This window comes from Narcine bancroftii, chromosome 9 (genome assembly GCF_036971445.1).
Source record: "Narcine bancroftii isolate sNarBan1 chromosome 9, sNarBan1.hap1, whole genome shotgun sequence".
NCBI classification, from domain to species: domain Eukaryota; kingdom Metazoa; phylum Chordata; class Chondrichthyes; order Torpediniformes; family Narcinidae; genus Narcine; species Narcine bancroftii.
Genome location: NC_091477.1, coordinates 116,391,565 through 116,413,427, shown reverse-complemented (window position 1 = coordinate 116,413,427; position 21,863 = coordinate 116,391,565). Strand labels below are relative to the sequence as shown.

General features: G+C 42.3%; 1 long non-coding RNA gene across 1 annotated transcript; it reads left to right on the top strand.

Moving 5' to 3' along the window:
• Positions 1–4,018: 4,018 nt before the first annotated feature.
• LOC138742686 (uncharacterized) lies at positions 4,019–21,695 on the top strand. Its single transcript, XR_011344360.1, has 3 exons — positions 4,019–4,137; positions 6,782–6,841; positions 20,741–21,695. It is a non-coding gene; the product is annotated as an uncharacterized lncRNA (long non-coding RNA).
• Positions 21,696–21,863: the final 168 nt, after the last annotated feature.

Here is a 21,863-nt window from a genome sequence, read left to right as displayed (position 1 = left end):
ATGGGTCAGAGATGCAGGCTTGAAGATGGGTGAGCCACGCATGCCTTAAGATTAAGTTAGCAATTCCTGAAGTGGGTGAAAGAGACTGGGGGTGACAGAATGTTGATTACTCATGATACCCTTATTGAGGAGCTTCTTTTTAGATGAGTGCTTTCTTCTGCAATTCGAAACCTTTTCGTGGGTCAGTCATGGTAGAGTGCAGCATTTCTTCTGCAACTTTAAAACCCTTTTCGTGGGTCAGTCAAAGTGGTCTCTCATCCCTCTATAAGCAAGAGGAGGAAATCTGACATTCCGTCTATAACTACACAATGAGGCCAAGTGGGTTTTTCATTCCCACAAAGGAGTGGGACAAAATATGCACTTATCATTTCAAAAAGCTGGTCACATGGTCACTGCCCCTGTCTTCTCCGGGGGCTAGCCCCCTCACTCTGCAAATGTATCAACTTTTTTGGAAGCTGCTGTTAGTTCACAGTCACTTTCCAAAATCTACAGGCTTTTGTTAAATCTGTTCTCAAAGGGACAGTCGCACACAACAAAATGAACTGAAAAGTGGGAGAATGTTTTTTTTATTTCTTTTCCTTTTATATTTATTATCTTGTTTTCTAGTCATCATATCCTATGTGATAACTATTCCTAAATGGATGTTGCTACATTGTACATACCTGGGAAGATGCAGCAAGAAAGAATTCCCGTGCATTCGTACATTGTACTTGTGTGCATGATAGTAAATTCTTGTTCATTCGATCGTTCACCAGCATTTTATTGGCAGCTAAAATTTGCCTTTGAGATACAGAATTAACATTGGAGAGGGCAACCATGTGATTCCCTGTTTAGTGGCTAATGTACAAAGGATTGGCAGGGACATTGCTTGATCCGGACAGCATAGTTAGTGTCAGGGGGTGGAACATTAAATGTAAGGGTGATGCAGTTAGTGGAGTGATTAGCACGATGCGATTACAGGGCCAGTGACCCTGGTTCAAGTCCAGCATGTCTGTAAGGAGTCTGTATGATCTCCCTATATCTGACTGGGATTCCTCCCACATTTCTAAGATGTATGGGGTTAGTAGTTTAATTGGTCACATGGTTGTATTTGGGCTGTGCGGGTTCTTTGGCCGATAGAATCCATGATCTCTTAATTTTGAAAAACAATACAGTAAAACCACTGGAACCTATGGGGATTAGTAGATGCCGGATGTGAATTTGCTGGTTGCTTGAGATTGCATGTTGTATGATTGGTGAACTGGCCGATAGGGGGTTCCAATTTTAAACCCGTGTTTTTTTACCTATTTATTTTCAGCAATTTCTTTTGCCGGTTGCTTGAATTCTGGAACAGACTAGAGGGCTGAGATGGCCTGTTTCTGTACTGTAATTGTTATATGGTTATATGGATAACAGGGATTTTACTGTATATTGAGGGTCAGAGAGGAATATTCAACCAAGCCTACTTAAATTAGTAATAAATGTTCAGTAATGTTGCTTCTCCTGAGAGCAGGAAAGGAAGAACTTGCAACAGCTGATACCGTCGGCTAAAGGGTAGAGTGAACATGTACAGGCTTGACATATACATTTAGAGCCCTCTAAATAACATTTACAGTGTCACTTAGTCAAAAATTTCAACATTAACAATGTCTGTAAGAGAGTTTTGATTGATGTGGATAAATTATTGACAGCTTAAAAAGTTGCAGATACATGGAACGCTGTTAAATATCTTCCAATATATATTTGTTTAACTCTTGTCAACACACATTGTCACTCCTGGTGGACTTGCCACAGATCATTCCAGTGTATCTTGGTGTTAATAGTGGAAATATTAATGTGCAGACAACCTAGGATTAATAAATCAGCACAGAAGTGGGCCATTCTGCCCATCTTGTCCATGTTGATCATATTGTCTACCCAAGCTAGACCCATTTGCAGGATAAGTCTTGATAAAGAGTTTTGGCTTGAAGTGCCAACCATTCTTTTTCTCCCACTGAGTTCCTCCAGTAGATTGCGCTTGGCTTCAGTTTCCAGTGTCTGCCGTCTCCTGTGCATCTTACACGTGCCTGCATCTGGCCTGTGTTCCTCAAAACCTTCCCTATCCACATATCAGTCTGTTGTCTTCAGAAGAATCAAGTTCGAATTGAACTCGCTGTCCTCAAATCTAGGCTGTTGGAGTCGTGTTGAGGGGTTGTAACACTAATATTGGAAAGGCCTATTTTTTTTGGAAGAGATTTTCTGTTTGATAATTTGCATCAGATGATGGTTTTAAGAGGAAGTGTTGGAGGTAGGTACAATTGTAACATTTAAAAGAAGAAAAGAAAATTATCCCTGCTGACCTGACCAATGTTTACCCCTCAGTTATCTTCGGTTCTTGATGAACCTAAAAAGGCACATTACAAATGTGTCTGCAATTAAAACATGAACATAAAGATGTAGAGGGCTAAGAGATTTTGGAAAGGAATATGTCTTATATATGCAGATCTTTCTTATTAAATTGAGAAATAATTAGGATATCCAATAAAATTTTTTATCAAAACTGTTGGGGGGGGGGTGGGGGGGGGTGGTGTGGATATTGGACTCTGTAAATAATATTGCGTAGCAAGAAAATGTTTTGTATTGTTTACCTGCACTTACATGAGTCTTTGAAAATAAAATATTAAAAAACTGTTTTTGGCTTGGTTAAGATTCAGTGAGCACTTATAATCCTGAAAATAACATTAATGAAGACTTGAATTTCCAACTAACACCCATGGTTATCAAATGCATGGTAAGAGTCTTTCCTCAAGTAGCAGTCTGGTGGATATGAGTTCAAATTTTGTTTTATTAATATAAAATTAATTGTTAATATTTTAGAAATAAAAAACTGGAAAATTAAACAAAATGCCATAAAACCCCTGTTATCTGGAATTCAAGCAACATCACATACAACCCTGAGGTTCTTTTCCTTGCAGGCCAGGCAGAATTTCTACTTATCAAGATGTTCCACAGCAGTTTAGACTAATGAATTATTTTTGAAGTGTAATTGGTATTGGTGAGTAGACACTTACAAAACCCCACAAACAGAAATGCAAAGATAACTAGGTTAAAGTTCAAGTTTATTATCATTCAATGGCATAAGTACAATCTGACAAAACAGAATTCTCCGGTCCTCAGTGCAATCAGACATAACCAGACATACAAACATAACACATACAGTAAGAATGATGAGTCAGTGTACAGAGATGAGGTGCAGTAATTAACGGACTGGTGCAGAGCCAACATCCAGTATCTGATCATTAATAAAACCAAAAAAGATGGTTGTCTACTTCAGGAGTGCCCAGGGGATCACTCTCCGCTGACCATTGATGGCCCTACATTGAGGTCGTCAAGAGTATCAAGTTTCTTGGAATGCACTTGGTGGAGAATTTCACCTGGTCCTTTAACACCAGATCCATAGCCAAGAAAGCCCAGCAGCGCCTCTACTTCCTGTGAAGGCTGAAGAAAGTCCATCTCCCATCCTCCATCCTCACTACATTCTACAGAGCAAGTATCGAGAGCATCACCACCTAGTTTGGAAGCTGTACCACCTCAGACTACAAGACCCTGCAGAGGATAGTGAAGCCAGCGGAAAAGATCATTGGGGGCTCCCTTCCCACCATGACAGATATCTACAACACACGATACACGTGGAAAGCAATAAACATTGTGAAAGATTTCACACACCCCTCTCGTAAACTGTTCTCTCTTCTGCCATCTAGAGGAGGTACCATAGCACTCGGGCCCTAATGTCCAGAGTGGGCAACAGTTCTTTCCCTCCAAGCCATCAAGCTCCAGAACATATGTGGATAATGTACCGTGGACTTTTACTGTATATGACTTAATATTTTAACTTCTATTGATGTAAATTTGCTCCGTTATCTTGCTATCTCGCCTTTACTGTGCAATGCATGGTATGAACGATAAATAAAAGTGACTTGACATATGCAGATAAATATTTTTTAGTAATTATTCAAGTCTCGGGTGGTTAATGTGAGTAGTTCCTTTGGTCGTTCATCATTCTCACTGCCCACGGGATGAAGCTGTTTCTCAGCCTGGTGTTACTGGTTCTGATACTCCTGTGTCGGTTTCCCAATGGGAGCAACTGGAAGATGCTGTGCGCGGGGTGTTGTTAAAGGGGTAAGTATTAACAAGGATACTGGAAAGAATAGCCCTGTTCTTCTTTGTAAGGCATGGAATCTTTTACTCATACCTGGGCATATGGACGGAGTGAGCCTTGGTTCAACTTCTCATTGGAAAGATGGTGACACTGCCAGTACATCATTTACTCAGGGGCACCGGAGTGTCAGTCTGGATTCAGAGCTTAGGTTTGTAGAACTCAAAGCCATAACTCCCAGACTTAAGGGACAAGAGGATGGATGGGAGCAGGTGGGAAACTGAGCAAAACTTGGAGAGGGGCAGGGTAAGAAGGGGAGAGGAAAAAATAAAGAATGGAAGTAGCTTGGAAGAAGAGAGAGTGGTCCATGTCCTGAAATTGGCCTGTAGCCTGCCTAGGGAAAAGATGAGGTGTTTCTCCTATAGTTCACTTTGGGCCCAGGAGAAGGCCCAGTACAGACAAGGTTGGTGTGGGAATGGAAATAATATTGAAATGTCATGCAATCCAGGTGTTTAAACATCTGCTTCACACCATTAATGTATTAATAAGTATTAATACCATTTAAGACACCTTATTTATTTCTCAGAGTGGGTGGTGATTATATAAGACGAGATGCCAGAGATGGATACATTTGTAAAGTTCATAGAATGGAAGGAATATGGGCCAAATGCAGACAAAAAGGATCAGGTGGTCGACCACTTGGTTGGCATAAGCATTGACTTATGTCAGTGCTGTTCTGTGGCCTCTGTGCCGGACATTACTCTTTGGAGCCACCAGAGGGCACTTTGAGGTCATTGATGAAAATGAATCCATACATGCAAGCTAAATTGCAAAAACACGGCTGGTAATTTGTTTCTTCATTTGAGGCCTTTATTATAATATCCCTGAACATAAAGCCCTGCAAAAGGTAGTGGATGCAGCACAGGACATCGCAGGCAAAACCCTCCCTACCAGCAAGAACAACTTCAGGGAACGTTGCCATCAGAGAGCAGCAACAATCATCAAGGATTCACCCACCCAGCACATGCTCTGCTCTTGCTGCTACCATCAGGAAAGAGGTGCAGGTACAAGACTCACACCTGCAGAAAAGAGAGACCTAGGCATAGAGGTACATAGTTCCCTGAAAGGTGGACAGGATGGTGGAGCAGATGTTCGGCATGCATTCCATAATCAGTCAGGGCATTTGGTCCAAGAGTTGGGATGAAGTACTCAAGCTTGAAACATCTGCAATATATCTTTACCTCCTATAGATGCTCTAGATTGGCTGAGTTCCTCCATTATTTCTGTGTTTTTATAAGTTAGGATGTTATGTTTCATCTCCACAAGATACTGGCAAGACCATTTTGGGAGATCTTTGCTATTGGAAGGATGTCATTAAACTGAAAAGGATACAAAATGGATTCATGAGGATGTTTCCAGGACTGGAGGGCTTGAGTTACAAGGCGTGTCTTGCTCCTTTCTGTCTGGACATTAGAAGGCTGAACTGTGACCTTTTATAGCGGGATATAAAATCATGAGGGGCATTAATAAGATGAACAGTCACAATTTTTTCCCCAGGTTGGAAGACTCTAAAATGGAATAGATTTAAGATGGGGGGAGGATTATAAGGTGACTTGAAAGGTGCCTTTTTCACACAGATACAATTCCAAAAGGTACGTGGACAGGAAAAGGTTAGAAGGATAATGGGCCAAGTTCATGCACGTGGAACCAGCTCAGGTAGACAACTTAGTCAACATAGAGAAGTGGGGTTGAAGGGCTTGTTTTCATCTTGGATAGACTTGATTTCAAATTTTTATTTGGTGTGGTAATACCTTGATGAAAGGCTCAAGCCGAAACGTTGGTGAAGTATCTTCACTTTTGCTTCATAAAGGCACTGTTTGACCTGCTGAGTTTCTCCAGCATTTGTGTGTTTTTCCAGCATTTCTATTTGAGTCATTACTGGATTGTTCTGACAGAAGGTTATGAACCATCGGTTCTGACTGTCCCCCTGACCTTCTGGATATTTCCAGAATTAAATTTCAGTTAAATTTTAAATCTCACTCTTCCAAAAATCTTAATTCTCTTCCCCCATCTTCACGAGTTTTCCATTTCCATTTCTTTCAGACAGATGCGTAATAATTCGCAAGTCACTAACACTCTTCGTCCGCCAACAGCACCACCATTTGTGTCATTCTCTTGATCTCCAACTCATCCAAGACATTCCCTTTGTTCTCTCCATCCCTTCCCCAAGAAGGAGGCCCAATTTCTAACATGACTTGGTGTTGATGAGGGCGGAACGTAGCACTAGCACTGGGAAAGGCCTGACTTACTGAATATTTCTCGCATTTCCCATTTTTATTTCAGGGGCTCTGGTGTTTCCAACTCAGATGTTCCCTGCCTGGTGCCGGTTCCAAGAATTCTATTAATCTCTGACCTCCAGTCTTTATAAGGCAAAGGGGTAAGAGGCATTGAGGCCCAAACTGGAGCCAAAAGAACATTAGAATTAAGAGCAGGAGTAGGGCGTTCAGCCCTTCAAATTTGATCTGTCACTTATGGCAGTGAGAAGAATTTCAGTGTATTTGTACATTGTACTCATGTGTATGACAATAAACTTTTATTGTCATCATCGTCCAAATGCATATCCTTTACTTTTGACTATTTTTCTTTCCATTTTCCCTCTTTTTTCAGGAAGACTGCAATCACATCTGAACAAGGTGAAGGGAAGAAAGTCCAGGAGAGACGTAAGGGGTAAGATTTTTACACAGGGCCTAGTGGGTGGCTGAAATGCATGATGGTGGAGGCTGGTACAATAGGTATATTCAAAAGGCTCTGAGACAGGCACATGGATGCAAGAAAAATAAAGGGTTATGGGTGTGAGGTAGGGAACGTTTAGGTTGTGGATTAGGTTTACACAGGTCAGCACAACAGCATGGGCTGAAAGGCCTGTACTCTGCTGTAATGTTCTATGTTGATTCTGATTCTGTCTCTGTGCAATGAAACCTGTGTGGTCATTAACAAGGACTATTGACCAGGGGTAAGGTGAATAAGGACCCGCATCCATGCCAGTTTTCAATTAACCCCCTTGCGTATCCTGCTGCCCTTCCCGGCCGTTGCACAGCTTCCTTGGGACCTGGTACTGGTTTACAAAGGCCTGCTGCACTGTCAAATCCCGTGCAAAACAAATTTGAAACATTTGCTCCTTGCAATAAATCCTTTCCCACCCAAACACTTTGCAGAACTTATTTTGTTCTGGGAACCTTTCCAAAAAAATAAGAGTTGGGGGGGGGGGGTGGGAGGGAGAGAGAGAAACAAATTCCCCACCATCTAGTGGTAAAATGTAACTGATCCAAAACTTTATTTATTGGCCCACATAAATCACCAGAGCCCAAATAAGGTCATTGAGATTTTTTTTGTGGGAGAAAATTTGGAATATTTTACAAAGTGGCAGGGAAAACAACTGCTTGAAATATATTTAGGATAAGTGCATGCATTTTGTTTCTTGCCCATTGTTAAAGGAAACATTTCTGGCTACTTCTTTAAAATCACTTAAACTGGTTTGTCTCTATTGCTTCTAAATGTTCTTCTGCTGGGAAAGGAGGGCTTGAGTTATAGAGAGAGAGTGAACAGGGCCTTTGCCCTCGATGTTGTGCCAACCTATATATTCCCACCAAACTAAAAGTCTGAACCCTTCCTTCATCGTAACGTTCTACTTTTCTTCCATGTGCCTGTCTAAGAGTCTCTTAAATGCCCCCCCAATGTTTCACCCTCTATTACCACCCCTGGCAAGGCTTTCCAGGCACCCACAACTCTTTGTGTTTAAAAAAATCTTACCCCCTGATGTCTCCCTTCACATTATACAGATGGTCTCCTGGCACAGACTGGGCATTTATTCCCTCGAGCACAGGAGACTGAGGAGTGACCTTATCAAGGTTTATAAAATCATGAGGGGTCGGGGATAAAGAGAATGTTCACCCATTTATTTCCCAGAGTAGACAGCTCTAGAAACAGAGGGTGTAGGTATGAGGAAAGAGGGAGAGGTTTAAGAGAGACCAGAGGGCCAACCGTTCTGGAATGGGCTGCCATTATAGGCGTATGATCTTTGATGTTCAAGAGCCATTTGGGCAGAAATATTACAGTCGATGATAGAAACATAGAAACATAGAAAATAGGTGTAGGAGGAGGCCATTTGGCCCTTCAAGCCCTTCATTTTGATCATGGCTGATCATCCTCTCAGTACCCTGTTCCAGCTCTCTCTCCATACTCCCTGATCCCCCTAGTCGCAAGTACTAAATCTAACTCTCTCTTAAATATAGCTATGGAACCGGCCTCAATCACTTCCTGTGGCAGAGAATTCCATAAATTCACCACCCTCTGAGTGAAAACATTCTTCCTCATCTCAGTCCTAAAGGACTTCCCCTTTATCCTTAAACTGTGACCCCTGCTTTTAGACTTGCTCAACATTGGGAACAATCTTCCTGCATCCAGCGTGTCAAATCCTTTAAGAATTTTGAACTTTTTTATTAAATCTCCTCTTAATCGTCTAAACTCCAGCAAACTCCAGCCAACCTATGTAAACGTAGTCCATAACAATCTAATCATCCCTACCTCACAACCTCTATTTTTCTTACATCCATGTGCCTATCTACGAGTATTTTGAAAGTCCCTATGTTTAATTTGTTTAAACTTTTAATTATACAGAACAGGCCTATGAAATCTCCTCACGAAGCCTTCTTCGTGATTGCATCGATGTGGAGGCCTCAGGACAGATCTTCTGAGACCAAAAACTTGAGGTTCTGTCCATTGCTGACCTCTTAATGAGGACTGGTTCATGTTTTTTAAAAAATTTAGACATACGGCACTGTAACAGGCCAATTCTGTCCTAAGCGTCCGTGCCACTCAATTTACACCCCCATTAACCCCATTAATTTTGAAGGGTGGGAGGAAACCGGAGCCCCCAGAGAAAACCCACACAGACATGGGGAGAACGTACAAACACCTTACAGACTGCGCAGGATTCGAACCCAGGTCTAGTCCCAATCGCTGGCGCTCTAGAGGCTAACTGGTACACCAACCATGCTGCCCAGTGTTCTCCTGGTTTCCCCTTCCTGAAGTCCATGATCAGCTCCTTCGTTTTGCTAATGTTGAGTGGAAGGTTATTGTAGTGGCATCACTCTGTGATCAGCACACCCACGCCAGTGTTGTGTGAATGCACCCCCCCCACCCCCACCCAGCCGAAGTGCAGTGAATGGTGTAAAATTCTTCCAGTCATACAACGACTTCAGACTAAACTTTCCACAGAAAATGAGTCAAGTTGTCTCAAACCCGAGAATCCTGGAAGCCATGTGATATGTACTTTTGCTTCCAAGTGTCAGTCGACCTCTCAGATGTCCTTTCCTTTAGGTAGTAAAATTAATACTGGAAGTTGATGAAAAATGTCAGATTTTTAATGAATTGCTACTTTTGACTTTATTCCTTTGTGTTCTGTTTGAATGTCCCACCAACTATTTCGTTCCCTCTCATTCTTTATTGTGTGGTGTTGGATTTGACCTTGACTACACTCACCCTCATTACAACCAATCCAGCCAAATGACAGAAGATTTACTAGGATGTTTGAGGAACTGAGTTACAGGGAAAGGTTACACAGGTTAAGAACTTAGCTCCTGGAGCATAAAAGAAAGAGGGGAGATTTGATGGAGGTACACAAAATTATCTTTAAAACTCCAGTATTTATTTTAAAATATTCAATTTAGAGGTACAGCACAGCGACAGGCCTTCCCGGCTCATGCTGCCAAAATACACCAATTAACCTACAAGCCCTGTACATTTTTGGAGGATGGGAGGAAACCAGAGCACCCAGAGGAAACTCATGGGGGACAGTGCCGGATTCGAACTCAGCTCTCTGGCGTTGAAATAGTGTTGTGCAAACTGCCCTAATTATAGAAGCTCAGCTTACCCAACATTACCTTGGAGACATTTTTTATTTCAAAAATAAGCTTGATTTGTGATTTTAAAATATCTATATATACAAAGGAAAAGGCTCTTTACATTTTTCATGTCATCGACTCTAAATGCCAAATGTGGTATTCGGTATAACTATATAACAGAAACAGGCCATCTCGGCCCCTCTTGTCCGCTCCAATTTAAGAGAACTCCACTAGTCCCGCCTACCCGCTCCCTGTCCATAACCCTCCAATCCCCTCACATCCATGCACTCATCCAACCTCCTCTTCAATGACAAAATTGACCCTGCTGCAACCACCTCTTCCGGAAGGTCATTCCACTCAGCCACCACTCTCTGAGTGAAGAAGCTTCCCTTCATGTTACTTCTAAACTTTTGCCCCCTAACCCTTAACTTATGACCCCTCATTCCAATCTCATCTACCCTTAAGGGGAAGAGCCTATTCACATCTACTCTATCTATCCCCCTCATAATTTTATATACCTCTATCAAATCCCCCCCTCAACCTTCTACGCTCCAATGTACAGAGATAAAACACAACAGTCTGCAGACACCGTGATTGAAGTGAAAAACAATGCTGGAGAAACTCTGCAGAGCAAACAGGGTCCTTTAAGCAGGAAAGATAAAGATACATAACAAACATTTCGGACACGGACTTGAATTCTTCAAGGCATGCCAAAATGTAGGCAGAAGCCTGAACATGGATGATGGGAGGCGGGGGGTGGGGGGGGGGGGGGAAGCACAGTCCCGAAGTTAGGAGGTAATAGGTAGATAAGGGAGAGAGGGCACTCCAGCAACAGAGGGAGGGGATGGTTCTGTGAATGGAGAGGGAGTGGGAGGAGAGCTGGAGGAAAGAAGTCAAAGGGAAAGGGGAAGGGAGGGAGTGCGGAGAGTAGGTTAACAGATACCGGAGAAGTCAATGTTAATACCATCTGGTTGGAGAGTGCCCAGGCAAAATATTAGGGGCTGCTCCTCCAATTTATGGGTGGTCTTGGAGGGACAGTACATGAGGCCATGGACAGATAGGAGTGGGACACACACAGGTGGTCCTGCTGTTTGTACGTTCCAGTTCTGTTCATAGTCATGTTAGTATTTTAAAATAATCCGCTCAGCTTGTCTGTGCTGAACCATTTTTTTCCCTAGCCCCACTGACCTTTTATTTGCCCATCCATGGCCATCCATGGCATTCGCCACTTCAGCTGGCAGCCCATTCCACACTCCCACCCCTCCCTGTGTGAAGAAGTTCCCCTTCACGCTCCCACTAAACTTTTCCCCTTTCACACTTAACCCACATCTTCTGGTGTGTATCTCACCTACCCTCATCTACAATGACAATTTTAAATGCCTCTATCAAATCTCCCCTCATTCCTAACCTGTTTAATCTTTCAAATGGTTGGAGGAAACTGGAGCCCACAGAGGAAACTCACATGGGGAGAACGTACAAACTCCTTACACTCAGCGTGGGATTCGAGCCCCAGTCCCGATCGCTGGTGCTGTAACAGTAGATCGGAACTGCTTTCAATGCTTTATCATTCTTCCTTAAATAAAAAAGACTCCAGATGTTGTGTAATGAATAGCCGATATAACTTTCCTCCTTTCTTTAATTAATGTCCTTTGCAATGAACAGTAGTGCCCTGTTAGCTTTCCAGATTACTGGCTACACCTGCATACTGGTCTTTTGACGAGGTCACTGAGGGAGGATGTGATACCCCCTCGAGGGGGTACAGAGGAAATTTAGAAAGAGCTAGCCAGCAATCAAGAATTATTGTTATAATGAGAGATTCAGGCCTATTTTTCATTGTAACAAATGTGATTGAGGCAGATTTAATTGAGATGGACAAAACAATGGAAGACTGGACAAGAGGCATCTATTTCCTCAGTAGAGAGGGATGATTATTTGTTCGTTTGTGGAGAGGTTAGAGGAAAATTATGGAAAACTATTTTCAACCAAAGTGTGGTGGGTCTAGAATCCATGACCTGAAAAGACCATGGACACAGAAAGCCTCAGCACATTTAAAAGATACTTGTATGCAGTCGTTATCTACAGTGCTATAGACTTGGCACCGGGAACCTCAATCACTGTTAGTTTTGGCCTCTATCGACCTAGCGATCCTTAGGTGTAGTATTTTTTTTTACTTTGAAACCAAATGTTGCAGTGAAGGGCCAGAGAAGGGGCTAAGTTTGTATCTGAAGCTGAAGAGGGTCTCACAGAACATTGAAATCTACAGCACAGCACAGGCCCTTCAACCCACAGTGTTGTGCTGACCTAATAATCGACTTGAAAATCTGTCGAATTTTCCTACTGCACAACCTTCCATTTTTTTTCTCACTTCCTTACACATCTCTAACAGTCCCTTAAAAGATTCTATTTTACCCGCCCCTACTACAGTTGCTGGCAGCGCATTTCATACATCCACCACTCTCTATGTGAAAAACATCCCCCTTGTACAAACTCCCACGCACCTTAATTCTATGCCCCCTGGAGTTCGCCATTTCAGCCCTGGGAAAAAAAGCCTCTGGCCATCCACATGATCAATGCCTCATTGTCTTGTACACTTCGATCAGGTCATCCCCTCATCTTCCGTCGCTCCAAGAAGAAAAAGACCTAGTTCACTCAACCTATTCTCACAAAGCATACTCTCCAATCCAGTCAGCACCCTTGTAAATCTCCTCTGCTCCCTCTCTACAGCATCCACATCCTTCCTGTAATGGAAATAAATAATTTCAAAGCATGAAAAGACAAAAGCTGAAGGAGGTTTGCAAAACAATGGACTACGGATCTGAATATGAAGTAAGTGGGTGTTGGTATGGAGTAGAATACAGGGATTACAATTTTGAATGTATTGAATAAAATAACTCTCAGGTGACAAAGGGGTCTCAATCACTGCTGTTACCTTTTTCAGAATATCTGAATTTCAGTTGGTGCCCTTATTTTAAATTTAAATTTAGGTTTAAATTTAGACATACAGGTCATTTCGGCCCATGAGCCCATGCCGCCCATTTAACCCCCGATACACTTTGAATAGTGGAAGAGAACCAGAGCCCCGGGAGCAACACGGGGAGAATGTGCACATTTCTTACTGACAGCGCCAGATTCGAACCCAAGTCGCGATTACTGGAGCTGTAACAGCGTTGTGCTAACTGCTACGCCAATTGTGCCACATGCAAGTTCCAACAAAGTTTTTCTGGCATAGAACCTTTGGAAAGCTTAGAATTTGTAAAGATGTGGTGAAGATGTAAATATCCTAAGAAGGAAGACAATAATCATCATTATTAATGGGACAAAAATAAATCATGTTGGATTTTGTCTCACGCAGTCACACACACACACCCACACACACACACACACACACACACACACACACACACACACACACACACACACACGTGTTAACATGCGCACATTAACACACAGGCACGTGCGCATACACACACACACACACACACACACACGTGTTAGCATGCGCACATTAACACACAGGCACGTGCGCATACACACACACACACACACACGTGTTAACATGCGCACATTAACACACAGGCACATGCGCATACACACACACACACACACACACACACACACACACACACACACACACACACACACACACACACAAAATTGTTCACTCATATAAGACAAACACTTGCGAGTTCCAACAAAGTTTTTCTCTGGCATAGTACTCACACCATTAAACAGGTCATTAGTCAGGGGCCAACCATATTTAAAAACCTTTTGTCTGTTTGACATCAAAATGTCATTATGATGGTGAGATGCCAACAAAAGAAGACTTACCCACAAAAAAATGTGATAAAAGTCAACACAGTGGTCCTAATTTATGAGCCAGATTTGCAATTTAAATCTTTAGTTTACTAATGTCTCCTCTTCCTAGACGCTGTATAATTGTTATAGCCGCCTCCCTGTACTTCAGCCAGTTAAGTTGTCAGCATTTGGTGCCAGATCATTGCTCGTCTAAATACTCCAGGAGCTCTTTCCAACCCACAGGTGGGATGCAGTTATTAAGAAAATGGGTAGCAATTAAAATTATAGCATGTCTGCCGTGCTACCGTCAACAGACTACAATAAATTTAGTTAGAAACTGGACTTAATTACTCTTCCGTGTGGTGCAAGCCAACCTTAGTTTTAACATATGATCCCTTTAAAATCAGTTGCTCTATATCAACTAAAATAAAACTAAGATCACCCGAATCACTTCAGGGAGTTACAACAAAAAGACTGCAGAGACCAAGAGTGAGGAAGCAAAAACTTTACCCGAAACAAGGAGCTGGGTCATTCCTGCTGTGACGATCTTATTTTCAGGAGTTTCGATGATCAATTCTTTCACTGTAAAGGCACCCATGAAGAAAAGAATGTCTTATTGGTTTCACATCTGGAAAAATGTTAATAAATTGTTTTGTATTTTGGATGGGAGATGATGATTGGAATACAAAATCCATATTTGCAGTTTAAGTTGCTTGAATTTCAAGGACCAGAAGGAGTTATAGAACTGAGGCTGGACCAATTAAACTAATTAAACCCTTCTCAGATTTCTGGAGAGATCCCAATGAGGTTCCTTTGGTGCAATTTGAAACACTGGGTTAAGAATAAGTTAAGTTACTTTGGATGAAACTTCGACCAGTTCTTTCGTGTTGTGAATACCACTGATCCACCAGAAACAAATTATCGGTCTCCTTTTGAACATCAAATGAATCGCACTTAAATTCTTTGCACTTCCTTAAGAGCATGGTGGAACATAGAAATCTACAGCTCAGGTCAGGCCCATCAGCCCACGGTGTTGTGCCGACCAAACAACTGCTGAGAATTCCCCTTCTGTGTAACTCTCCATTTTTCCCAGATCCATGCACCTACTCATAGTCCCTTAAAAGATCCCGTTGTACCTGCCTACACCACAGTTGCCAGCAGTGCATTCCATGTACTGACCACTCTCCATAAGAAAAACATACCACTTATATCCCCCCCCCCACCGTACTTACTCCCAAAATAATGCTCCATGACACTTTTGTAATGCTTTCCATATTTGACCAATTGTCATTAGAAAGGCTGTGGCGAGTTGTGCTTGAGCGCAGCAGAAAGACTGAGACAATAGGCTGAGAGCTCAAGTAACACAACTGGTTTACTTTGAATTCCACACTGCAGCCTTTAAGGCTGTGTCTGGCCTGCCTCTCGTGCTCTGGAGCTTGCACCACGTTGACGCACACATGCACACACTCTTCTGGTCTGGACTGGTAGAGAAGGTCCCATGACGCCATCTTTGTCGCGGCTACCCCGCTGACCGCGCGTGACAACCGGGGCCGGTTCGCCGCTACAACTATGTGCGTCACCACAAGGTCACGTTTTCATACTCTTTCCATCAAAGCTGCCTTGTCTACTGATTAATTTTGAACCATTTTTGCTCTTAATATTTCTGGTGTCCAAAAGAGTGCAGGAATATATTGTAGATGCTGGAAATCTAAAGCAAAAACTAAGTACCCCGGAAAGATTCAGCAGGGATCAGTCTCAGGACCTGAGGAGGCAAAGAAGGACCCTCTTACAAAACAGATTATTAATCTACCACGTTCACGCTGCTTCTCTCTCCACAGACACTGTCCGATCTCCTGACTGTTTCTCGAATTTTCTGTTTTTTATTATTTCATACTTTAAATATCTGATACATTTTAGTTTGGCTCTTCAAAGGTTGGCCATTTTTTTTTAAATTTAAACCTACAACACGGCAACAGGCCCTTTTGGCCCACAAGCCCTTGCCCACACCCCAATTGACCGATGCCCCCACTATGTTATTTTGAAGGGTGGGAGGAAACCAGAGAGCCCGGAGGAAACCCACGCAGGCATGGGGAAAAAGTACAAACTCCTTACTGACAGTGCTGGATTCGAACCCAGGTTGCTGGTCCTGCAGCAGCGTCGCGCTAACCGCTACACTAACCGTACTGCCTAATTTTAAGGGAATAGGTTTGGAGCCATGATTTGTATCCTCCAAGGATGCTTGTGATTGTCAATTTTTTTTTTGATGTTTGAGAGATTGATCCAGATGAGGTGTTGAAATATTACTATTTGACAATAGATATGCACCATGGCCATTAGCAGAAGGTAGAGGGGCAGCACATCAGATACCCCTCCCAGTCCCACACATGACGTGGGAATATATTGCTGTCTCATCATTATCCTTGGTACTCTTCCTGAAACCACTTATCAGTACCCTCATGGGAGCACAGACACAGCATATCAAAAAGGCAGCTCACCATTTCCTTCTAAAGAGCTATTAGGAAAGGTTCATTGTGGCTGGACAGTAATAAATAATGTGTTTGCTGTGTGGTATAATTTTTGTACCACCCATTGCCGTTAACTGGGAATCGGCTTCCTTCAATAAATTGTACTCTGTTGGCAGTTCTCCCACTGTTATTTGCCAATTAAGCATTCAAGTGTGTCGGGATTCTACATTCAAGTCAAGCCAAGTTTATTGTCATCTGATTGCACAAGTACAACCTGATGAAACAGTGTTCTCTGATCCTCGGTGCAAAACAGGCAGACGCACAACCAGACAGAACACACATACAATTAAACAATACCTATGCAGGAAAGTATTCCATATGTACAAACAAATAAATAAATATTGTTTTGTAGTTATGAGAGTCTCGGAGGGTTGATATGAGCAGTTCCTTTGCACGTTCAGCATTCTCACTGCCCGTGGGAAGAAGCTGTTCCTCACCCTGGTGGCGCTGGCTCTGATCCTCCTGCACCTCCTCTCCGACGGGAGCAGCTGAAAGATGCTGCATACGGGGTGGAAGAGGCTCCCATTGCGTGACCGCTTCTGACACATCGATGGGAAGGAGGGAGACTCCAGTGATCCTCATAGGCCATCAGCTCTGTCGAATCAAGCTCTGCTTGGGATCCAGTGAATGGGAGATCTGTTCCTGAAACTTTAGTGGATTTATTTATGTTCTCCTGCATGGAAGGGGTTAGACTAATTGTAGGAAGACAAACTACAACCCCTCACCACCACCCCATCAAAAGGGACCAGCACAAGGACAGCATTAGCACTTCTTTAATGCTGTAATCAGTAATAACTTCGCCACAGTAGACCAGAATCAGATCTGAATTGAACATATCACGAAATTTGGTTTTGCTAGAGGCTGCTTTGTTAAGACACCGCCTCTTGTAGATGTCCTCGATGGAGTGAAGACTGGTGATGCCACAGGCTGAGTTAACAACCCTCTGAAGTTTTTTCTTGTCCTGAGCTTTGGCACCTCTGTACCAGAATGCTCTCCATAGTACACTTATAGAAGTTTGCGAGAGTGTTCAGTAACAAATTGAATCTGTTCAAACTCCTTGTAAAGTTATAGCTGCTGGCAAGTCTTCTTTGTGATTGCATCAATACAGAGGCTCCAGGATAGGTCTTTGGAGATGTTGAGATGCAGGAATTTGAAGTTCCTGATTCTCTCCACTGCTGAGCCCTCAATGAGGACTGGCTAGTGCTCCTTTGGCTTCTGACCAGGCCAATTGAATGCAAATAAGGAGCGTGAGAGGGGACTGCGGAAGAGAGGTAAAACTATGATGTTGAAATCAGCTCTTAATTCCTAGTCGCACAGGGATGGACATGGCTCGGATGATTACTGCAAGCCAGATCCGACCTGTTCAGACTAAATCTTGCTTTGGTATATCACTAGGTTGTTACAGTAAAGATAAAATAATTAAATTCTGAGTGTGAAAATCCTTGAAACAGCTCACTATCTGAACCACTGCAGAAATACTTAATAACTCCTTCCTTTCAAGACACATTGCCTTCTAATACTGTATATTTTTTTATCTGTGTGAATGTCATTGAGTAATAACATCACTTTTCTGTCACAGAATCTATTGTTTTAAATAAGTAATAATTCAGTAAAGTTTTTTACGCGAGACAAAGGGCCGATTATACATCTCGAGGATGTCTAACCTTCCCTTATTCCTGTGTTTGGTTTCATTGTTAAAGTTACTGAGGGATTGCATTAAAGCATTTGATGAACTTAATAAGTAAAGATAATGAATTAGCATCTGAACGTAATTAGTAACATGGCAGTTCAGTCTGCCAACTAAATTCACGATTAACCTTCTAATCATGGAAAATGCACTCAACATTATGTCCTTAAACTTGCACATGCTGAACATGTCTATAATTCAGAGAAATTTAAATAGATTTTTAATTTGCTGTTGCAGTGATATGCTATATATTGTCTCAGAAAGATAAAGTAAGATTTTTGTCTTTAGTGCAGTTTTTGGATTCAAAACATGTGAATCCAAATGGATTTCCTTTTGTGCCAGTAACTGAGGGGAATGTCTGACCTGGAAGATACGGCTCTGTTTTTATGCTTGGGGTTGTGAACATTGGGAACTCCCACGTATACCATTTCATCTTCCCTTCCCATTCGCTCACCAATCTGTCCATCACCACTGCCCGAGTCAGGCCCAATACAAAATGGAGGAATTACACCTGAGATTCTGTCTGGCAGCCTACAGCCAAATGGGAAGAACATTGAATGTTCCAATTTCAGGTAACGGGTCACCTCTCTCTTCTTCCAACTTACTTTCTGTGACCTGTGGATATCCGTGCTGGGTTCACTGTCAGTGCTTATCAATACCAGTGATTTGGGTGAAAATGTAGATTTTTTGGTTCGTAATTTTGGAGAGAACACCAAAATTGGAGGTATTGTGGACAGTGAAGAAGGTTATCTAACATTACAACAAGATGAAGGTGAATTGGGAAAGTGGACCAAGGAATGGCAGATGGAGTTTAACTGGGACAAGTGCCAAGTGGGAGTTTTTTGGGGGGTAGGATTTAGGCAGTCCATAGCAAAGCTCTGTGGAATGTTCAAAAGTGCTGGAGAAACTCAGCAGGACCCACAGAATCTATAGGAAGCAAAGATAATAACCAATGTTTTGGGCATGAGTCAGCAAACTTGTGTATTTACTACAATTCAGACTTTCTTTTTTTACCCTGGAGAACAAAATAGGACAGAGAGACCAAGGGATAGAGGTATATAATCCCCTGAAAGTAGTGATATAGGCCGGCCGTGTGTTGAAAAAGGCATCTGACATGCTAGCCTTCAATGGTCAGAGCACAGGCTACAAGAACTCAGACATCTTGTAACAGCTATACAAGATGTTGGCGAGACTGCAGCTGGTGAATTGTGTGTGAATTTGTGGTTATCCTGTGATAGGAAGGATGTCATTAAGCTGGAAAGATTTAATAGAATGTTACCAAGACTGGAGGGCTTGAGTTATAAAAAGAGGGTATGTAAGCTTGGGCTTTTCACCCTGGAGTGTAGGAGATGGATGGGTCACTATAGAGAGGTATGTAAAATCTGAGGGGCATAGATAAAGTGAATGGTCACAGTAATTTTTCCTGGGGTGAATTATAAAACGAGAGGGGAAAGATTTAAAGGGGCCCGAGGGGTAACTTTTTCAGCTGGTGGAATGAGTCTCTAGCTCAGCCATTCTCAACCTTTTTTTTTGGCTATGGCCCCCTTAGGACTCGGCTCAAAGTTCATGGGTCCCCTTCCCTGTGAAGCAGTCAAGTTTAGTTGGTGTCCTCTGTACTTCTCTCCTACTGACCACATTAAAAATATTTTAGGATTTTGGTTCGTGGACCTCCTTAAATGTGCTGTGGCTCCCAGGAGGGTTGTATGGCCCCCTTTGAGAATGGCTGGTTTAGAAGGTGTGATAGAGGCAGATTTTATTACAATGTTGAAAAGACATTTGGATGGGTAAATAGTTAGCGAAGGTTTAGAGGGATATGGGCTAAATGCAGGCTAATGGGACTGGGCACAGGTAGTTAACCTGACTGCATGTTCAGGTGAATCCATAGGGCCTGTTTCCATGCTGTATAACTCAATGACTCTATACAAGGGACTTCTCACCTTTACCCACATGTACCTGCAGTGATTTGTATACTAGAGTTCCTTTTCAGATGCGATTCATCTTCTTCTGCAAATCTTCGCCACACTTGCTCGGTGGTGGGGTGGAGGGCACCAATACCCCTGAGCATAAAGCCTTGCAAAAGGTAGTGGACACAGCCCAGAACATTACAGGAAAAACCCTCCCCACCATCGAAAACATCTATAGGGAATGCTGCAAAAATCACGAATCCACATCACCCAGCACAATCTCTGTTCTCGCTGCTACCATAAGAGGTCGAGGTGCCACAAAACTCGCACCACCAGGTTCAGGAACAGCTGCTACCCCTCCAACGTCAGACTCCTCAACGACAAACTCATTCAGGGACTCATTTAACTGCTGGACTTTCACACTTTATTGATTTTTTTTCTCTTTGTATCACACAGTCAGTTTGTTTTCTTTGTTTACATGCGTACGATGAGTTTCATTTTTTTTTTTGCACGACCTATAAGTGGTAATTCTGACTTGCTTGCAGGTAAAAGAATCTCAGGGTTGTATGTGATATCATGTAGGCACTCTGAAAATAAACCTGAAATCTAATCTAAATCTAAAGACTGCACCGCCACCACTGATGTCAATCAGCCCCTCTCTTGCCTTCCCCCCCTATCATAGCCATTTCCTTTGTTTTCACCAGCCCTCTTCCCCTACTCTCTGCCACCTAATGTTATGACTCCTGACTGTTCCTAGTTCTGCTGAAAGATCCTCGACCCTGGTCACTCACGCTACTTTTCTCTCTCCACAGATGCTGCTCGACCTTCTGCGGATGACGAGCATTTTCTGGATTATTATGGTGAAGTTGCAAAGGTGATTCGGCCGAGACTGGAACTAATTTCAGAAGACAGTAACTGAGGCCTATAAACTTAAATTAATTGGTAGGTAGGTTGAAGTTCATGAAAAGCCTTTTCACCATTAGTGTAGCAGTTAGTGCGACGCCATTACAGCGCCAGCGACCTGAGTTCGAATCCAGCGCTATCTGCATGGGTTTCCTCTAAGTGCTCCAGTTTCCTCCCACATTTCAAAAAAACATTTGAGTGGTAGGTTAATTGGGTGTATTTGGGCAACACGGGCTCGTGGGCTAGAAGGGAATGATACCATGCCATTTGTCAAATTTTTAGAACAATTAAATTTAGAAGTAGAGTTTTGAATCTCTCCAGGCAGAACACAACTAAACTATAATCATCTGAAATGCAGTGATCCACAGCTGGGAATACAGTTCCTTTATGTTTTCCTCAGCATCGATACAATGGACGAAAAGGCCTCCCATTGCCAATAAGTTTCTATGATATCTAAAACTGAAGCCCTTGTTTATGATCTATGGAAGAAGTGAAGGGGAAGAACTGAACGAACAATGTCCCAAAGCCAATAGTTTCATATGCACCTTTTAAGAATACGAGAATAATGAGGAATGATTATCGAGAAAGATGTAAAGTTCCAGTTATGGAATACATCATACACAATAAATTCCAAACTTATAAATGTCCCTGGAGCCTCATTCAATCCACTTGGAATCAGAATGTTATTCTTGAATCACTGAGTGTTCTATTTGCTGCTGGCAGTAATTTATAAGAAATGAGGTCCAATAGCTACTGGGTATACAATTCATGTCTGATTCTCACTGTGTTGCTGTCTGGAAATTTTTTGCACATATCTTTACATTTCTTCATTATTGGTTATCTAATAACTTATTAAAAAACATTTCTTAACTACCAATTACTTTGACACCATGAGGTCATGAAAATAAATTGACATTACTGGTTGAATAAACAGAATTTTAAAAACTTGAGACAATTATTTACATAAACTGTGTGACATTAGTCAGTTTTCTGGAATTTAGTTTAGTTTTATCTGTATTTAGTGCTATACTT